The sequence below is a fragment of the Falco punctatus genome (genome assembly GCF_963210335.1).
Source record: "Falco punctatus genome assembly, chromosome: 2".
Taxonomy (NCBI): domain Eukaryota; kingdom Metazoa; phylum Chordata; class Aves; order Falconiformes; family Falconidae; genus Falco; species Falco punctatus.
This window is the reverse complement of record NC_137581.1, coordinates 62,053,987-62,072,472: the sequence shown is the minus strand read 5'-3', so window position 1 is coordinate 62,072,472 and position 18,486 is coordinate 62,053,987. Positions and strand designations below refer to the sequence as shown.

General features: G+C 38.0%; 1 protein-coding gene and 1 long non-coding RNA gene across 2 annotated transcripts in view; both read left to right on the top strand.

The window, feature by feature from the left end:
* NALF1 (NALCN channel auxiliary factor 1) overlaps positions 1–18,486 on the top strand; it is a 549,469-nt gene that overhangs the window by 59,668 nt on the left and 471,315 nt on the right. The window lies entirely within an intron of this gene.
* LOC308059824 overlaps positions 934–18,486 on the top strand; it is a 170,081-nt gene continuing 152,528 nt past the window's right edge. Inside the window, exon 1 of the long non-coding RNA XR_013926417.1 lies at positions 934–10,290. This is a non-coding gene — a long non-coding RNA (uncharacterized lncRNA). The remainder of the gene's footprint in view (positions 10,291–18,486) is intronic.

The following is an 18,486-nucleotide window of genomic DNA, read 5'->3' as shown; positions in this document are numbered from 1 at the left end:
GTAGGAGCCCCTGCTGTGTTTCCTGTCCCTGGCTGGCGGGCTGGCGTGCCTCCCTCGGCTGTTGTGGCTGCCGTGGTCCCTGTTGTGCCTGCTGCGGTCCCTGCCCCTGGCGCCGGCGGCCGTGGGTTCCGGGGTGCAGTCGGCGCTGCGGAGGGTATCGGCGGGGAGCCCCCCCGAGCGCATTGCTGAAAGGGAGGAAGAGCGAGGGGGAAGCTGCGGGGGAGGGGGGGAGAAGAAAGAAGAAGTGATCCTCGATCCTCTGGGAGTGTAGTGCTGGATTTCCCCCTCCTCATGAATATGCGATTGGCTCCGGCTCGGCTGCCGGCTTCCAGCGGGCTGGGATGCGGTTTGGCGGCAGGCAGCGACAGGGTCTGCATGCCAATGAGCGGGGCTGGGGACGGCAGCCGGGGCTGGGGACGGCAGCCGGCGCCGGGGCCGCCCGACGGCGCTGCCCTGCCCGCGGGCCCCCCGGGGCGGGCCGGGGCCGGGGGGCGGGGGGCCGCGGTGCCCGGGAGGACGGGCGCCTCGTCCCCCGGTGCCGGCGGGGGCGCGCACCGGCAGCTGCGGGCGGGTTCCGTCGGGCGCTTGGCCCCGGGGCGGCGGGCAGCGGCGGGGCGCGGGGCGGCGGAGCGGGCGGCAGGACCGTGTCTCCGGGCGCTCAGCTGAAACCTGCGGAGCGGGGAAAAGCTGGAAGGCGAGGGAGGATGTCAACGGGCATCGAGGTGGCCCTTGGTTGGGAAGTGACGGTGACAGCGTTTCAGTAAGCCGCGACCGTTTTCTTTGGTGCCACGGGTGACTGCTCGGAGAGATGCAGAGGCTTTTCTTTTCCTTTGTTAGAAGGCAGGGTCCCATTTGGGCTCTTTGCTGTTGTTGTCTTCTCTCTACTTTTGCACAAGAGTAGCTGGCCTAGCTCTCAAGACAGGAAAGCCCCCCCCCCCCCCCCGCAAATGTTGTCCTTGGCGCCTGAATTAACTAACTGCATGCTTTTTTCCCCCTGTTTGAGTGTTTGTTGAGACCTGAGCCAGGTGAAAGGTTTCTGCCCTGAAATGGATTATCTCGACTACTATAGCACTACATTAACCAGTCTGAACCAAATCCTGTTTTAGCAGTGGAACACAACAGTGCATACAAATCACTGCTCTGAACAGGCAGCCTAGCAGTACTTGGGTGCCGTGTAACTTCATCAGGGCCTTCTGAAATCATTTCATGGGAACAGTCCATGCCTAAAGAATCCCTTTCACCAATAAGTTAGTGTAATTTGCTCATATCTTTGCCACAAAAATCAATCCACAGCCCCTCCAGAAGCTAAAATATCCTGTTACCTAATTGGATAAAGTAGGAAAGTTGCCTTTTTTTTTCTTTGTTATATCTGACAAAAGTAAAGTAGTCTCATCAGTAATGTTGGCTCCACTGTTTCTAGGTTATATATAAGCTCTGTGTGTACACACTCAGTGTATATATGTTATGTACTCAGTTACTGAAATCGTAAATGGATTCTATTTCCAGAGTGAATCGGATAAGTAAAAAGCGTATTAGATGTAAACAGATGTCCACTGTCCTAAGGACATCTTTGCCATTTCACTGACTCTTTTAACTAGAAATTGACCTACTGCTCTGTGCTGCCAAACAATCAACATCTACATGCTTATTTTTTTGTGTCTCAGTTTAGTTTGACTAAACTTTAGCACAAAGTGTGAAGTTGCTCTACAGTGTATCATGGTGTAAAAGGTGTTGAAAATGAACAGAACAGCAAATGCACACTGTATAATGATTTCCCCTTAAAGAGAAATACTTGTCCAATTATGGGAAAAAGTTGTTGACATTAAAATGATTATGTGAAACATATAAATGAATTAGACAAATGCAGTGCCAATGACCTACAGGTTCTGAGTGCCAGATGTATTGCTCTATGTTTTGAGAATTTGGTCAACCAGTAGGAGAAAGGAAAAAAAAAAACAAAACAAAACTCAACAACAAAACCCAACAACACAAACAAACCCAAACCAAGGGTGCAGCTTAGTGTTTTCTTCCTCTTCCTGGGGAAGCGGGCGGGTGGTGCAGACCTGGTAAGGGGGGCAGTGGGGTGACCCTGTGAGCATGGGCTTGGGCTGGGCTGGACTGGGCTGGGCTGGGTTGAGCTGGGCTGGGCTGGGCTGGGCTGAGCTGGTCTGGGCCGTGCTGGGCTGGGGGCCGGCGCTGCCGGGGATGCTGCTGTCCAAGGTGCTGCAGAGCCGCGCACGCAGCCGGCGGTCAGGCTGGGGAGCCCCCGCGCTCTTTCCCCCGAGCCTGCCTTGCTGCTGCTGGGTCCCTCTGGAGCATTTTGATTCATTGTGGTGGCTGAGAAAGCCAAGCGTTTAGCAGGTCCAGCGGTCTGATAGCCGTATCGATGGGTATTGATGTGCTTGTACGTGGTCTACCCTGAAGTGCCAACAGGTGAAACTAGAAACTTGTCATGAATACTTTATGACTATTGCAATATTCTGCTGGAATTTCTGGTGTTTTATACATATTTTATTTACCCTCAATCAGGAAGTAGCCTTTTGTGTGTGTGTGTGTGTCAGTAAATATTAATATTTTGAGCTTTGGACATCTAAATAATTCTTAACTTAAGAATCAGAACAGAAAATAACTTGTCATCTAACTGTGTTTTACGTACACACCATTTGGTTGGTTTATGTGGTGAGCTGCATTTTCTTTTAAGCAAAATCCTAAAAATACTGTCTTTACTAAATTATCCTGTATGTAAGCAATGGCTTAATGCAATGAATGGCTTGTTAAATAAGCTATTTATATTTAAGACATCTTTATTATTCTGGGAGGGCTGCTTCATTCACAGAAAGACAGCGCTTCATCCAGTGAACCAATTATAGCTGATGAAAAAATCAATAAAATTTACACTGAATAACAGTCAACCTAGAACTTGTAATTGGGTATTACTTCCCTCTTCCCAACTTTCCCTGCCACCATCCCCCACCCTTGACACAGTCAGTTCTCACAGTAACAAGTGAAAATCATGGGGATTTCTCAGTCCAGCAAGTGATGCTTTTCCAAACAGTACTGCTGGTTGTAACAAAAAGTGCATATCAAAATACTCTTGACATATAAGCCTAAATCTCAGACTTTATATTTACATTCCCTTATCTGAAACTGGAAGAAAACGAACTTTGTTTTCACAATAGTCAGTGTTTTACTACATGTCTCCTGGTCTCTGAATAATATTATAAATAAAGTGCTTTGTATTGCAGAAGTTTGCAAGCAGGAATTGTTTGCATTATCAGTTCACATTTAGCTGTTCTACACGGTGAGTTTTAGTTTCAGTTTTAATATGTAAGTATATCCATTTTATTGAAAAGAAAGCCGTCCTGTAATTAAGGTTTTACTATTAAACTTCTTGTTGAGTTGCATTAGGATTTTTGAAAATTTTGTACCAAATGCTGAGAATTATGAATTATAGAACATTTGTAAAGTCACTATTTTTTATGGTGTCATTGAACATGCATATGCATTTTATACTGTTAGGATGTCAGTAGACTTTGTGTGTTGTTTAGAAGTTTGGGTTATCAGTGTCAACTCACTATAAATCCATCTTCAACTTATTTCTTAAACAATATCCTGGAAGTCTGATGTTTTTATATGTTGTTTTCTTGTCTTGATAGTCACATATTAGTAAAAGCTAAACAATAAATATAAGAAAAATATTTGAATGTATTACATATTCAACAAGGTGACATAATACATTGTTGTGGCTTTATTGAATCACCAGAGTAACAGAACAGCTGAAAATCTGGATCTACAGTTCTGCTTTTCTGTTTAAATTTACTTTAGATTTTTTTTAATATTTATGAAATTTTGCTTTTGTACATTATAAATTAATAGTTTATTTTCAGATTGTTCTTGGTAAAACCTATAATTTTTTGGTTTCCAGAATACCATCTTTATATGCAGTGTGACACGGTACTGTATTCAGACAATTAACAGAGATCTGAATTGGCTTGATGTTGGAAGACACAGTTCCCCATAATGACTTGTCAGCTTTCAATCAGGGGAAATACTCAAGTTCTTATTCTTAAGACAGCAGGCAATCGCTTTGTGGAATAGAAGAAAATTCTGGCTACTTCTGATTAAGAACTGGGTCAAATAACTAAGTAGGACATATAAATGTAAAGGGTTTTAATTCTTTTATTTTTTTCCCCCCAAGATTGAATTTATGTTTTTGTAAAAAGTACTGGAGGCTAGGACTTCCTTGGCAACTATATTTATTAATGTTTGAACAAAACATCAGTTACAATCATTTGACATGTTTCTTTAACCCAGTGAAAGTTGAAAGTGTTTAAAATGTGGCTTTCCTTAGTGCTAGTTGAAATATTGAAATGTGTAATTCAGGTAAGTGCATTATAATTAAAATAACATTCAAGGAATTAAGGTTTTCTCCTAGAATATCAAAGGGTAAAAATGAGAATATTTAATTTTTATATAAACATTGCTAAAAAACAAACTTCATCTGACATCCTAGGTGCTCAACATGTACAGAGAGACCTTTTTTTTCCTTATTTTCAGAAATTAAATATAAATTAATAACTTCTGATTTGAAGTTTATGATCCTGGTATCAGAAAAATGTGAGAAAATAGTGGAATTGTAATGCTACCTAGCTGAAAAACATGCATATCAATACAGGGTTTCATCATTAAACATAGATGGTATCATTATAGGAATATATTCATCATAGGAATATAAAGCTGGTGCTTCTGTTACTAGTTTGTTTGTTTTTTGTCAAAGAAATGTGTTCAACTACTTTTATTTGAGTGAGAGGATGACTGAATTTTTTTTTAAAAGCAAATAAAATCACATTTGTGCTAATTTATCTGGAAATAGCAAAGCTTATATGAATCATGACTTTTCTAAGAACTTTTTCCTAAACAGCATATGTAGTCTAATTAGGTTTTGATTCAAACTCTCAGTTAAGCTGGCAGAAAAGAGCAGATGAGAAATATGAAACCCAAAGCTCAAGTGATAAAAGAACTCTTCTGTTCCAAAAGGTCACATAGACCAGCATCTGCTGCAAAGTTAGGCACTTAAATTGCACATCTTAATCACACAGTATTTATATCATATCCAAGAGTGATACCTAAGCTAATCAGAAGAAACTCTTACAAATCAAGCCTTCAGAAATCTGCACTGGTGGTCAGCATTAATACAAACCGGAAACAATAAACATTAATTACTGATATAATGCCTTTTCAGAATGTCTTGAAATTTAAATATTTATTTTAAAGCTCTTTTTAAAATTAATAATATGCTGTATTAATAAAGCCATGAAACATAAATGTATAAATTTCTTTAAAATGCTGTGAAAGTAATGTGACTGTATAAATTGATGTTTGCACATGCTATTTGTTCAGTTGATTTAAAAAAACCCAACAATTAGCAAGTTGAATTATTTTTTGAAACTAATTTATGATAAATATGTGGATGAATTTAGTGTAACTATTCATATAATAGTGCACTGGTATATTAATATAAGGAACAACACTGACTGTGTTAATGGACTTTGTATTTTGGCCTAAAATCCTGATCCAGCAATCTGCCTCAGTCTCCTGTTTTGAGCTAGATGAATGGCACTGCACTCAGGGAAGGCTTTGCACATGCTGTAGTTTCAATTGCTTAAATGCTGTGCTGGATCAGGATCAGATCTCTTCACTACTGAAAGAGCAAATTTCCCAGTGTTCTTTCAGAGTTGAGTTCACCTCACCTAACTTTTAAAAAGTTTGCATCTAGTTGATCACCTAGATGTCCATCCCATTCATAGTGCCGATGGGTACTTTATTCCCGATTTAGGAAAAAAAGGGTGGCAGATGACTAGCACAGCGTAGCTGAAGTGGATTCCACCCTAGTTTAGCAGTCACCGTTTAACACTTGATGGTGTTAGCTTCACATGTCTAGGGACGTCATGACTCTGCCCTCAGTTTTACTCTGTTCACTGGTTCTCTTTGCATCGAGCAGTATGCTTCTCATGCACCTTGCAGAGAACGCAGTGGTCTTGCTTCTTCATTTCATGTTCTTCTAGGAAAAGTAATCAAAATGCAGATTGTAGTTCTATCACTTATCCTGCCTAAAAATCATTTGGTCTATACTTAGTAATTTATTAATTCAGCCCTACACAAAGATCCACAATGTATTTAGAACTGTGAATTGCCTAAAAGTGAAAAAGTAACTTAGAAGCTGAATTTGTAAATAATACTTTTTGGTAAGTATCACTCATAACAACCCAGAAGGTAGAAAGCTGAAATAATTCATTTGACAAGAAAAAAAATACAGGGAAAAAAGAAAAAAATTACTCTTTTTGTAGTCACTGGAGATATATAGGCAATTTTAGAGTCTGCATCAGTTCACAATAAACTGGTCAGCTGAATTATGTCAGATAGATTATGCCCTTAAAAGCACCTATTTTCTGTTTATTGTCTCTAAAGAGAACATACTGTCATTTTATCTCAAACTTCTCCACCATTGACCTCTAAAGTCGTATTAGATGAATCCTAACAAGATATTTAAAAAATAGTATAAAAAAATAAGTTTTTATGAAATTGTGGTCATATGCAAAATTTAACTGCAAGAAAGTCTGTAAAGTCCTGGTACTTGTGCTGTCCCACACCAAGCTAGTGAAATCAGAAGCCTCCTTCACTTCTCTGATGACTGTATTGTGTCACTGAAGAATGTGTGAGCTATGCAGTCTGCTTCTTAGAGATGCGAACAGGAAAGCACCTTGTTTGACATAACTATATTTTTATAACTTTTTTGAAAGATTGGAGGCCAAGAGCTCCTACATTACTGTTTTTCCAGTTTTACTGTTACTTCTACTGAGAAACTATACCATAACAATTGTAGGTCATCTTCTTATTAGCAGCTTCTTGCAGGTTGATCTGCTGGGGATTTTTCTCTTATTCTCCCTTCTTTCTTTACAAAGTAGGTGGGGTTTTGGGGGGTGGAAGTGTCTATATGTGTGAGAATTCCTGTAGATTGTGCTGGGTTTCACTTTCTTCCCTCAGACCAAATCAGAGGGACCCCCCCTAAGCCTACCCAATCTTTCTCACTCAGGAGGCACATATTCTTAGACGTTTATGCCACTTTACTAAAATAACCATACTGTACTTTTCTATTTGCTTTTCACTGTACTTTTCTCTTGTCAGAACTGTAGAGCAAACATCGTGAAGTGAGAGCATGTGGCAGTTTGATTTAGTTTACAGCACCAATCAGTTAGATGAATACAAATTTAGTGAGGCACTAGAGACATATTCTGGCTTGTAGAGAAATTTCATTAATTTGAAGGCACTTGAAAAGACCAGGTTTAGTTTTGGATTTGTGATGTGACCTTGTTTGCAAACGGCAGATATATGAAAGACACAGATTGCTCCTTTAGAACATGCATATTGAACAGCTGTATCCAACGAGCTCCCAGTCCATAATGACAAAGATAACAGGGCATGATGTAAGCTGCTTTGAAGGGAAGTTGATCAACGCTTGATATTCTCCCATCCTTTATCTCATCTCTTTAATCCAAACCGATGGACACATCTCGAAAGCTGTGTTTGAAATAACAGTGTCCTAAAGCCTTAATGGAAGAACCTAGTAGGACCCTTTGAAGCACTGGTCAAACACCACCAAATAGTTGGAACAAATGGTGATGATAAATGTTGAACTGATAAACTTCGGCAGTTCTATATGAATATCTTGGTCCTTTGAAGTGTCTTGGAGACCCTGATGGGAATGTTCACCTTTCCTATAGATTGATGTTGACAGATCATTCAGATATTTCATCAGTAGAAGAAAACTTGCTGATTAAAAACAGTAGCAAAGGTGACCTGAAGTTAGCAAAAGACAATATGTCTAGGTCTAGGTTTTTAGAAGTCCTGCAGCAGTTTGGAAATCATTGTGGATGTTTTAAATGATTTAAATGAAATTAGGGAGAAACTGTAACTGAGAGATTACAAATTAAAAAAGTCCAAATTTTCACTTTTGGGATATGACAGTGACCCTTTTTAAAATTTTATTTTATTTTTTGTTTATTTTTAAAGTTACATTTTAGGCAAGATCCGTGGTCAAGCCATTACATTTTCCAATACATACATTATAAAATTTGAAAAAGAACAAAAAGTAATTTTATTATTTTTTTATTTTAGAATGTGCAATGTATTGTAATTTTCAGGAGATATTTTCCAGGGAGCAAATATGATATCTGAAATGCTTTTTAAATGCATGTTTAAATCTTGTTGATCCTCTGCATGTTAGATTAGATGTTGCCTTCACTTTGCCTGACCGCTTATGTAAATGGTATTTTGGGCCTGTCAACACACTTCATCTCTGTAAAACATCATAATGAAGTATCTTTATTACATTTTAAAGATATTAGCAACCCAGAACCAGAAGGCATTCTTAATTAAAGGGAAGGGGAAAAAATGGATTGTCTGGGATATTTAGAAAAAGAGTTTTTCTCATTTCATTCATTCTTTTGGGAGAATAAGAGAGTTTCTGGACTTCATTGATTGATGATTTGCTGATCATTGCTGTACATTGGTTAGCTTGCTCTCCATATTTGAGGGGTTACACTTGCAGGTTCTTAGAAAAAACAACTTTGTATGAGATGTATTCATTTAGATAAATTATTGGATTTAAAGATCTGTTAAGGAAGAATTTAGGCAACCCTTAAATGCTTCAAAATCTATATTAACACTTAATTACACATCTTGCAGCTTTCTGGGTTTAGTAATAGGCAACTAAATAGAAGACCATAAATATAAAAATTAATTCATGTATACATGTTATTCATGAGGAATAGTATACCAGACATAACATTTTTTGCTAGTGTCAAAATTTTATTCTTAACTCATATTAGTTGATTTAATATGCTCATGATTCAGGAAAAAATGTATTTTTATATCAGTATAACTTCATCATTTAGAGGAGTATCTTTATTTCTGTTAGAGGTAAAGATGTGTTTTCAAAGGCACTTAAAATGATCTCTGCCGAGACAAATTTTTGTATTTGTATGTGCACACTGGTTTAAAAACCAGACATTCTTTAAAATAAAGCCCAGGAGGTAGAAGGACAACAAAAATTAGCAAATAAACAATAAAATGTATTTTTAGGCTTAATTTGTTGTGTAATAAAGAATACAAGTATATATTTTAAAAAAATGTGCTTACAAAAATTACATGTACATTTCCCATAAGCAGTGTTAACATTGCCTTCACACGATATTCTTTGAAACCAGATTTCTGTATAGAAGAGCTTCAGGGTAATAAGGATATCTTATTTATTCACAGTTGCAAGTAAGAATTCTTGTGTATTCAAAGGCATAACTTACTTTTAAAAGAAGATTACCTTGTGATGAAATCTGTTATAGCACATCTCACTTTATTCTTTTTAAAATGTAAGAAAACTATATTTTGAAGTTTCAACGTATAACATGAAAATGATAAAAATAAAGTTATGTATGTCAGACATAAACTTTTCAATTAAAACCAGCTACAAATAATCCAACAGCTGCTTTGGTAAAGACTAAAACCTCTGGAAATTTTCAAGAGAAGTATTACCATAATATCTATTTAGAATACTGATCATTAATAAATTCCTTAAGCAAGTTTCTGGTGGTTTTCCAGTGGGATGTGGCTGAACTGATTCTCATGTTAAGTCAGGCAAATAGCGTAATCAGTGGAGAAAGATGCACATCATCAGAGCCTAATTCATTGACCATTTTATTATTAAGTAAAATGTTCAAAATGCATCTATTTTTGGAATATTGCAAATTTTATACCCCTGTATGTACAAAAACATCCTTTCATGTTTTTCCTTTCATGCTGTGTTCCAGCTGTTAATATTGCAGTACGGTGCTTGAAAGCAAGACTGGGCAGTTCTGGTGAGAAGAAAGTTTTTTTAAAGAAGGGAGCAAGTATGGGAAGTGCCCAGCACCCTGCACACGTGGGTCCCTCTGCATGTGCTGCCAGGAGCACAGAGGCTCTGTCCCTTCAGTCACACAGCTGGGACAGGGCCGGGGCTGAGGATATAACTGGATTAGATTCCACTGGTTTGAGGTTCTGCACTTAATGAAGCAAACCAAAACCATAGCCAAGGTCCCGTGGGATGGCTTTTTAAATTCTTCATGGATTCAGAGATGAGAGATGTTGGTTTCCAGTCCCATTCTGCTGTGGAGTTAAAAGTCTTCCTCTAAATATTTCCACACAGAACCTGACAGAACTTGGACCAGTATTATAAAGAAGTCGGAGTTTCTGAACAAGGTACATTTGAAATATTGGCCAGCTTATCTTAAAAGCAGAATTATTTTTTGTATTTTTATTTTTCTTTTATGCTTTCTGATATAACAATCCTTGGGGAAATGACCTCTATTATAAGCTAAGTTTAGCTAACAAGATATGATACATTATCATATGATGTTCAGGAAATGAGGCTTGCTGTTTTATATCCCAATTCGGTTAGAAGTGCATTATGGTTTCTTTTGTCTCTAATTTAAATCTTATAAATGTTAAAGCTGAATCTTATAAATATTACTTTTTTGCAACCTCACTGTATTAATGAAATTAAATCATTACTGTAATGATAGCTTTTTAAATTTTAGCATTGAGATTGATTCCTGGCGTGAGACCTGAGTATATATACTCTGTATGACAAATGTGAATTTAAGGTATTGTTTTATTTTCATTTGAAAATATAGACTGATTTTCTTTAGTCAGGAATCTACAATGACATATAAACCAGGACTAACTCCATTGAAACCAATGGCTTTACTTAAATGTAATACTCTTTTGAGGGCAGGAGGCACATGTTATACTTTAAGACTCAAATACATGAAGTCAAAGGGACAGATTTGATTCAGACTGATTTCCTTTGCAGACCTTGCTAGAAAAAGCAATATGCAGGAGTGCTTTAAATGCTCATTTTCTTGTCTTTGACTGACAATACTATATTTGTTGTTGTCAGATTAATGTTTTTTTCCCTTTTCTTTGTTGTTGGACTTGGTCTTGATCCCATTCTCTTATTCTATTGATTTTTCAGGCACACTGTAGAAAAGTATTATGAGCTTAACTTGTTCTGTCTGGGGGGCGGGGGGGGGGGGGGGGGGGGGGGGGGGGGAACCTTGAAGAAAACAAAGTAGAATTAATTTGCCTTTCCAAGAGTGTAGGTCATCCACCTGGGTTAAGAGGAGACATGCTGATCTGTAGTATTACTAGTTTAAAGCCAGAGAAACTGCTTTGACTGCTGTAAAGACACTCTGTATTTACACTGGTATAAATACAGCAAGAATTTAAGCATAATATGAGGAATTCATCAGGTAATGGAAGTTTTGCTCTGTGGTACATTTCAACACTCATAAAAAAGGTAGTAATTTTAGCAATGACTCATCTTAAATAAAAATTACAGGTATTATACAGATGTGTATGTGTATATATGTGTGTGAGACAGAGGGAGATATGTATGTCTTACAAGAGATGCAACAAGCTGATTACTGAAGTAGGATCAAGCATCTTGGAGACTCCAGGACAGTCCTGAAGTACAGTCCTATGGAAGTCTTTGAAATGTCCTGGATTCTTTAAAACTAAGAAGTAGTTTAAGAAGTACAGGAAAAATGTAATAATTGTTTCTGCATGATCTTTTCCTTTTTTCAGTCACATACTGTTTTCTGATTGATCTGGAAATGTAAATTACTTAGAGTATTTTCTTTCTTTCGCTAAGACTTCTGAAAGGCTCCACAGTAAAACGTGGAATACACAGGTTCAGCTGCCGATGTCGTAGCCAGGAAGTGCACTAACCCTGTTCTGTGTCGGCCTTCGCAACTCCTTTGTAGATACCCTTAGTGTGTTTGGACTGAAATTTTGATCACTGGTTGGAAGAAAACCACCTAAAACTCCATGTATTTCTGCTACTAAATATTAATAGATTATGGAAGAAGTTACCTTAAATGTTCTTTTTTCCTAATTGGAATATTTGAAATTATTTTTGCTTCTGCTTCTTTATTTGCACATTACATAACAAAGGTTTTTGTTTGTTTATGTGGGGTATTTTTAAAGAGTAGAATATTTCTATTTCTGTGATTATCTGGGAAGTCAGGTTTCTTTAGTGTTTTAGCATCTGTTATATTTTTTCTGAAATCTTTTAAACGACAGAATTATGTTAGCTTGTGCAATATGAACATAAATTACAGTCACTTCCCAAATATGTATTTAAATCCTTTTTTTGCAGTTTTCTGTCTACTTGTGATTGTTTCTTTTTGATTACTGGAGAAATATTCCTCCTTAAATTTTGTTATGAATGTAAATTTATAGCATGATTTTTTTCCTCATAGTTTTTAATACAGGCTTGAGTTGAAGAGAGATGATATTTGGGATGGAAGACATCTTTCTATCCTTTTATCATTGTTTAGATCTGCAGGAGAAGGAGATTATATGTTTTGCAGCTTGCAGGAAATACATCTCAGGGAAAGCTTCTGGCAGGGTAGATCTGTAGGCTCACAGGGAGGAATAAGAGATTGTGAATATCAATAAGCTGGTTTTGGGCTACTCTAAATCTGTGATCCTGTGTGCAGGATAGAAAACAGAGCTTAAAGTATATATTTATAAAGAGATGTTTGAAATAATTTGATTATATGTTTGAAAGAGAAGCAAAAGACCTGAAACTTTTCTTGGTTCTTTTCCTGCAAGTAATGGTACTATAGAGGAACAGAAATATTACAGTAACTCAGCAATGCAGGGATCCCATAGGATGTGGTGCACCATGAGGTGCACCTGTTATATTCCTCAAAGGGCTAGCCCTGCTTCAAATTCTTTTCTTCACTTTGTGTCTTAGTAATGTTCCAAGGCAACTATTTATTTCTTACCTAGTCCATATGCACTTGAGCACACAGCTCACAAATCTCAAGTGTTTGAACTGTGTACAGGCATCTGCCCTGAGCCTGTTTCTCCATCAGCATTTTAGTTTAGGTCAGGGGTGTGCTTTTGAAATAAATCTCCCACTCACTCCCGTTGCCACTCTTAACTGCGTCTTCGTTCACATCATGGAGCAATCTGGGAGCACAGAAACTGGTGCTTTCTGCTGGAAGTAAAGGTGAAGAAGTGCCCCAGTAGTGTGTCGCATGAGTTTCAGTCACTAAGGGACGTGCAGTCTATAGGGCCAGGGTTAGCCTGAAGTAAAACTGATGAAACATATCATGTGGATGCCAGGCTCCCTGCACTGTTTCAGTCTACAGAGTGTTCCTACAGAGCTGCACACAGAATCCCCTCCCCCCCCCCCCCCCCTTGTTAGTATTCACATAGCCATAGTTACAGAGACTGACATTCAGTCCTCACCTGCAGATAATTCCCAAAGTATCTCAGCAATTTCTTCAGGACTGCAGCTCAAGACCCAGAGCCGGAGCTCTGAAATGATTCACTACATCTGGTTCCATATAATAATGGCATTAGTGATCATCTCTGATTTTTTTTTTTTTTTTTTTTTTTAAGTTTTTTTCCTCCATCTTTTGCTGGCACGCCTATGGAGGTGATGCATAAGGTGATGCAGAGCATGGTGCAGATTTTTGCTCTATGCCTTCCCTGCAGCTGCCAAGCCTCTGTGCAGCAGAACCACTGCAGCTCTGCTGCGTTTCAGGCTCTGGGCTGCCTCTGTCCTCACTGTGAGACTCACAGCACCTTCCCAGCACACGGACACAAGGGCAAACAGAACCATCAGTGCCTCTTTATGGCAACTTTCGAGTTTTTAGTTTCAGAGTGGTGCAAAACTACCTAAGCAATCATGAAAATGAAAAATTTGTGTGGGGAAGGAGGGAAATGGGCAGCAATGGAACAAGTTTGACCTTCCTTCATAAAATGCTGCCCTCTCTATCTTCTAACTTATTTTCTTATTTCCAACTAGAAGAAGAAAAGATTATGGGGCAGTGTTTAGCCTGGATGTTAGGTAGACACTGAACTGAAAACTAGATATACAGGAACACCTAAGTAACTGCTTTTCTTTTTAAATTGTTTCATTTTCTATACAGCTGTGAAGACTTAATTTTCTTTGGATTTTTCAGGAAAGAGGACAAAACTGCATTGATATTATTTTTCTTCACAGGGTAAAGCTTTTTTCTTTGAAAGATTAAAAAATACTGCATAGTTCTTTAGAAAATATGTCACTGGACGAATATTGCCTTGCTGATAGAATATTTGTTGTTAGTATGGGGAACTACTACCATTCTAATTTTTATTATTTTAGCATTTTTATTGCAATCATCCCAGTAATTACAGGTGGTCATTACTTTTGAACCCTGAGAATTCATGCAATATTGAATTGGTTTTAAATACGTTTACTGTGCTTCTGGGAAGAAAATTTATTCTAGAGGTCATGATCAACCCTGTTCTAATAGCAACAATGTTCCTGAAGAACTGTGGGGCTTAATGTTTTTAGCCTTTCATAACCACCAGGAAGCTTTTTTATCTTTTCGCCAACCCAAAACTTGAGTGGGGCTAAGAAAAAGCAAGAAAAGTGATTCACTGGCCTAGCAAAAATGGATAAAGAAATAATTTGGTGAAATAGCATCAGTATGTGTGATTGATTGAAACATCAGGGGGAGACCTGCAGGCGATCAGCACTTACTTCACCACCAGATGCTACTGAGCTGACCAGGAACTGCAAGGGAGACCAACCAGCAGAGGCAGGGCAATGCCCTGCCAGCAGGAAAAGCCGTCGGAGTGGCAGGTGGCCAAAACTGCGGATGTTTAACTTAGGTCATCATAAGAGTTGATAGACAACATATTTGTATAAGGCTTTGATTGGATGTACCTCAGATTATACTTGTATTGCTTTATCCTGAAGCCTGAAGGAGGTGATACTGAAGAATCAGAAAACTAAAGAGTGTGTATTTTTGCTAAGCAGGATATAAGGACTGACATACTCATAGACTGCTCAGGAATCTGTTTGGTGTCATGTCCTATCTCTGGGAATAAGCTTGAGAGGTAAAATGAATGCTACATCAGACAGTTAGAAAATAGTCTGCTTGTTGGCAAAGTTTCTTCTTAATTCATATTAGACAGTAGTCAATTTATCATGCTTATGATTCAATAAAATACTTTTTCATACACTTTTTTATTAGTATAATTTCATACATGAAAGGATATCTTATTGGTAGAGATAGATTTCATTTTCAAAGGCACTCGGAATGGCATTCAAAATCCTGATTTTCTCTAAATATGTGGCAAAACAACCAAAATTTCATCAAAATTTGGTTCTTGCTATGTTTCATGCATTAGCTCTGTTCATTCTTTGTAATAAGTAAGATAGGATTGCTTTTCCTATAGTTCTTACTGAATTTTTTGTATACCTTCTACAGAATTTTTTTTCTGATACCTAGTGGCAAATTGTTGTATGAAAGTGGAGACTAGTGTAGAAGGAGGGATTATTATCATATTATAGCCAAAGCAGTAATCAGACCCAGAAAAAAAAATGTAATTTTGAATTTATTGAAATAGCAGTGGAGAAATTTGGTGCTTATATAGCCCTTGCACATGCAGGTTTTGGGCTGTATTAATGGCCACTGACTGACAAAGGCATTTAAGTGCAGGTTTTTGCATGACAGAGAAGGATTTTGTCTATTGTACATGTAAATGAGAAGGTTGTACATCTGCTGTAATGAAGAGTTTCTCTGCAGCTGTGACACATTACAGTGTAGGCTTTTACCTGTGATTCTTGGTAAAAAGGGCACCTGCAACAAGTCCTCGTGCATTAAGCTGTTGCTGTTAGCAGTTTCTCATGGAAGAACTTCAATGTGTTACTGGTTACCTGCTTTAACACTTTAAAGGACATAGGTACACAGCACACTTTGCTATGGTGCCCTCAGGTTTATGCTAAATACAACATTTCCAGTTTATGCCTGCGAGTGGTAAAGATGACAATTTAAAATGTCTTTTAGGATATAAGTATTCTTTTCCCTTTATTGTTCACTACTACCTAGCCTCTTTGCTTTCCCCCTCCTCAGGCTCTCTACCAAACTAACCTCTCCTGACATGTTTTACTGTGGGCCTTTGGTATAGTACTATGCTGTACTAAGAAGGACAATTTTCTGAACGGGGAAGTGAAAGATCAGTATCCATGGCAGCGGACCTGCAGCTTAAAAGTGTAGTTTACAGTATATATAACTTGGGATAAGAATAAGCTGTGTGGCCACAAAAAAGAAGAGAGTGACTGCAGGGGCAGCTTGACTTTTTGTTTATGGTTTGTGTTGACTTGGTTTTGGCTTTGCTTTCCGTACCAAACAGAACACTTCACTGTGAAGAACTTTTATGAATATATCCACAGAAAAATCAATCTCTTTCATGAAAATGGTGTTACCTTTGGGCTTGGTAATACCAAATAGGAAGTTTTATCTGTTTGGCTTAAATGAAAAATAAAAAAATATTTGTCTGTTTTAAATATGCAGTTTTCAGTTTTGCTGAATTCCTCATTTGTTTTATGAAGAGAGATAAGTAATTATATAGTTTAACTGTGATTTAGCTTTACTTAGTCATTACGGTTTTTTAGCATCTTCCTTTAGAGGTGTCAGACTTCCCCTCTAAATAAATAAATCTTAGCCTTCATAATCTCTGTAGCAGTACTCCTTCCTTTTCACTTCTCTCTCAACAATATCTTTATTTAGATTGTGGTTGGTGTCAGAGGAGTGTTTTCGTTGATCTGTGTATATCAAGAGGGAAGAAGGTTGCTCCCCATCTCCAGTGGTCAAACTGAGTTTTTAATTCTAGATGAAGTATTTCGTATGTTTCTTTCCAGAGTGCATGTATTAAGCTTGACAGTGCTGTATTCCATCTGCCATTGCTTCCCCTTTCACTGAGTTCTTCTAAGCAACCCAAAAGCTCCTTGGCCTTGATTAAGCTAAGACTTGTTGTGTCACTTATAAACAATTCCATATTATTGTTAGTCTCATTTCCAGATGATTAATAAATAGATTAAACACTCTCATCCCTAGTAAGGAACGTGGGGGCACCCTGCTGTTAAGCTTTAGCCACCTGGAGCAGTGATTGGTAGTAAATGTATTCTCCTTTTGTATTCTGTTTTTTGTAGTTGGTTTCTAATCAATGATCCTTTACTTCTTACCTGTGATGACTTAGTTTCTCTAATAGCCTTTTGTGGGAAGCATTCTCAAAGGTTCTTTGGAAGTCCAGAAAACTTGTATTGGCCAGTTCTCTCTTATCTGCTATATATTAAAAAGGAATTCTAATAGGTTAAGGAGATGTACAAGGCATTAAGGCTTCTAAGTTTAATCCAGATATTTAACATCTCTATTTTTTATTGGTTAATGTGTTTATTATTGCAGTAATACGTGTGTGGAGCTGTTTGAATTCTTCCTATGCTTCTCTCAGTAGTTACATGAATATGACCGCTCTCCTGCGTGATTCAATATACAAACTTACTTCAGCGTGTGACTGCATAATTGTGGATTTTTTTTTTTTTTTTTTTTTGGTTAATCTAAAATTGCTTTGGGACCCTTGAATAAACAGAATCCCACTCCTGGGATACATTGATCTTTTATTTGTTGATTTGTTTCAGCCATTCTTCTTATGATATCTGAATTGTTGAAAGCTCCTTATCTTTACTTGAAAAAGCTTGTATTTCCTCAGTGCTCTCTGAGACAAAAAGTAATGTAAAAAAATCATTTGGTTTCACTTCTGTGTTCTTATCTTGTCCGGTTTCTCCTTTAGTTTCTTGGGAGGGAATCATGATCTCTCTTGGTCATATTTTTTATACCTAGTTACTCCATATATTCTCATGTAGCCATCCCACTTCCCTATGAAGATGTGCCCGTCACTGTTTCTGCACCTTGAAGATCAGAAGTGTTCTGTGCCAGGTATAGTGGAAATGCACGAAAAGTTTACATGTTGCAGTCCCCAAAGCAATCTGGATATTCCTTGCTCAAAGATCTGGTTGGGTTACTGGTATTTTATTTTAACTCTGTATCACTTAGAAGGGAGAGAGATGTGTATTTCTCAAAGAAAGGGTGCAGAAGTTGAGCCGTGCTGGCTCATGCAGAGGGTCATAGCTTGAAAGGGAATAACAGGGTAAACTTGTATTCTGATGAGAAATCTAGGACAACAGAGAGTCCTGGAAATTTTTATTGAGATACTGCTTCTAAGTTTTTTCCCGCTTGGATGTGTTGCAGCATCAACACACACACACTTCATTTTCTGAGGTGCTGCTTTTTAAAACCACTGTAATATGCATGGGTTCTGTACCTGTTCCTTCAGAGAAACAAGCAGCATTTTTTTTTAAAGCCCTTCCCCCCCGAAAAAACCAGACTTGAGGATACCATTCTCCACCATTTGTGTAGTTGTCTAGTAGCCGGAGAATGCAGCTAAGCTGTAGGGAATCTGCTGGTGTATATTCAGTGCCCTCCACAGCCTGAAGATATTCAAAGTCACTTGAACATAGTGAAGCAGTAGGAATAGCGTCAAGTAGTA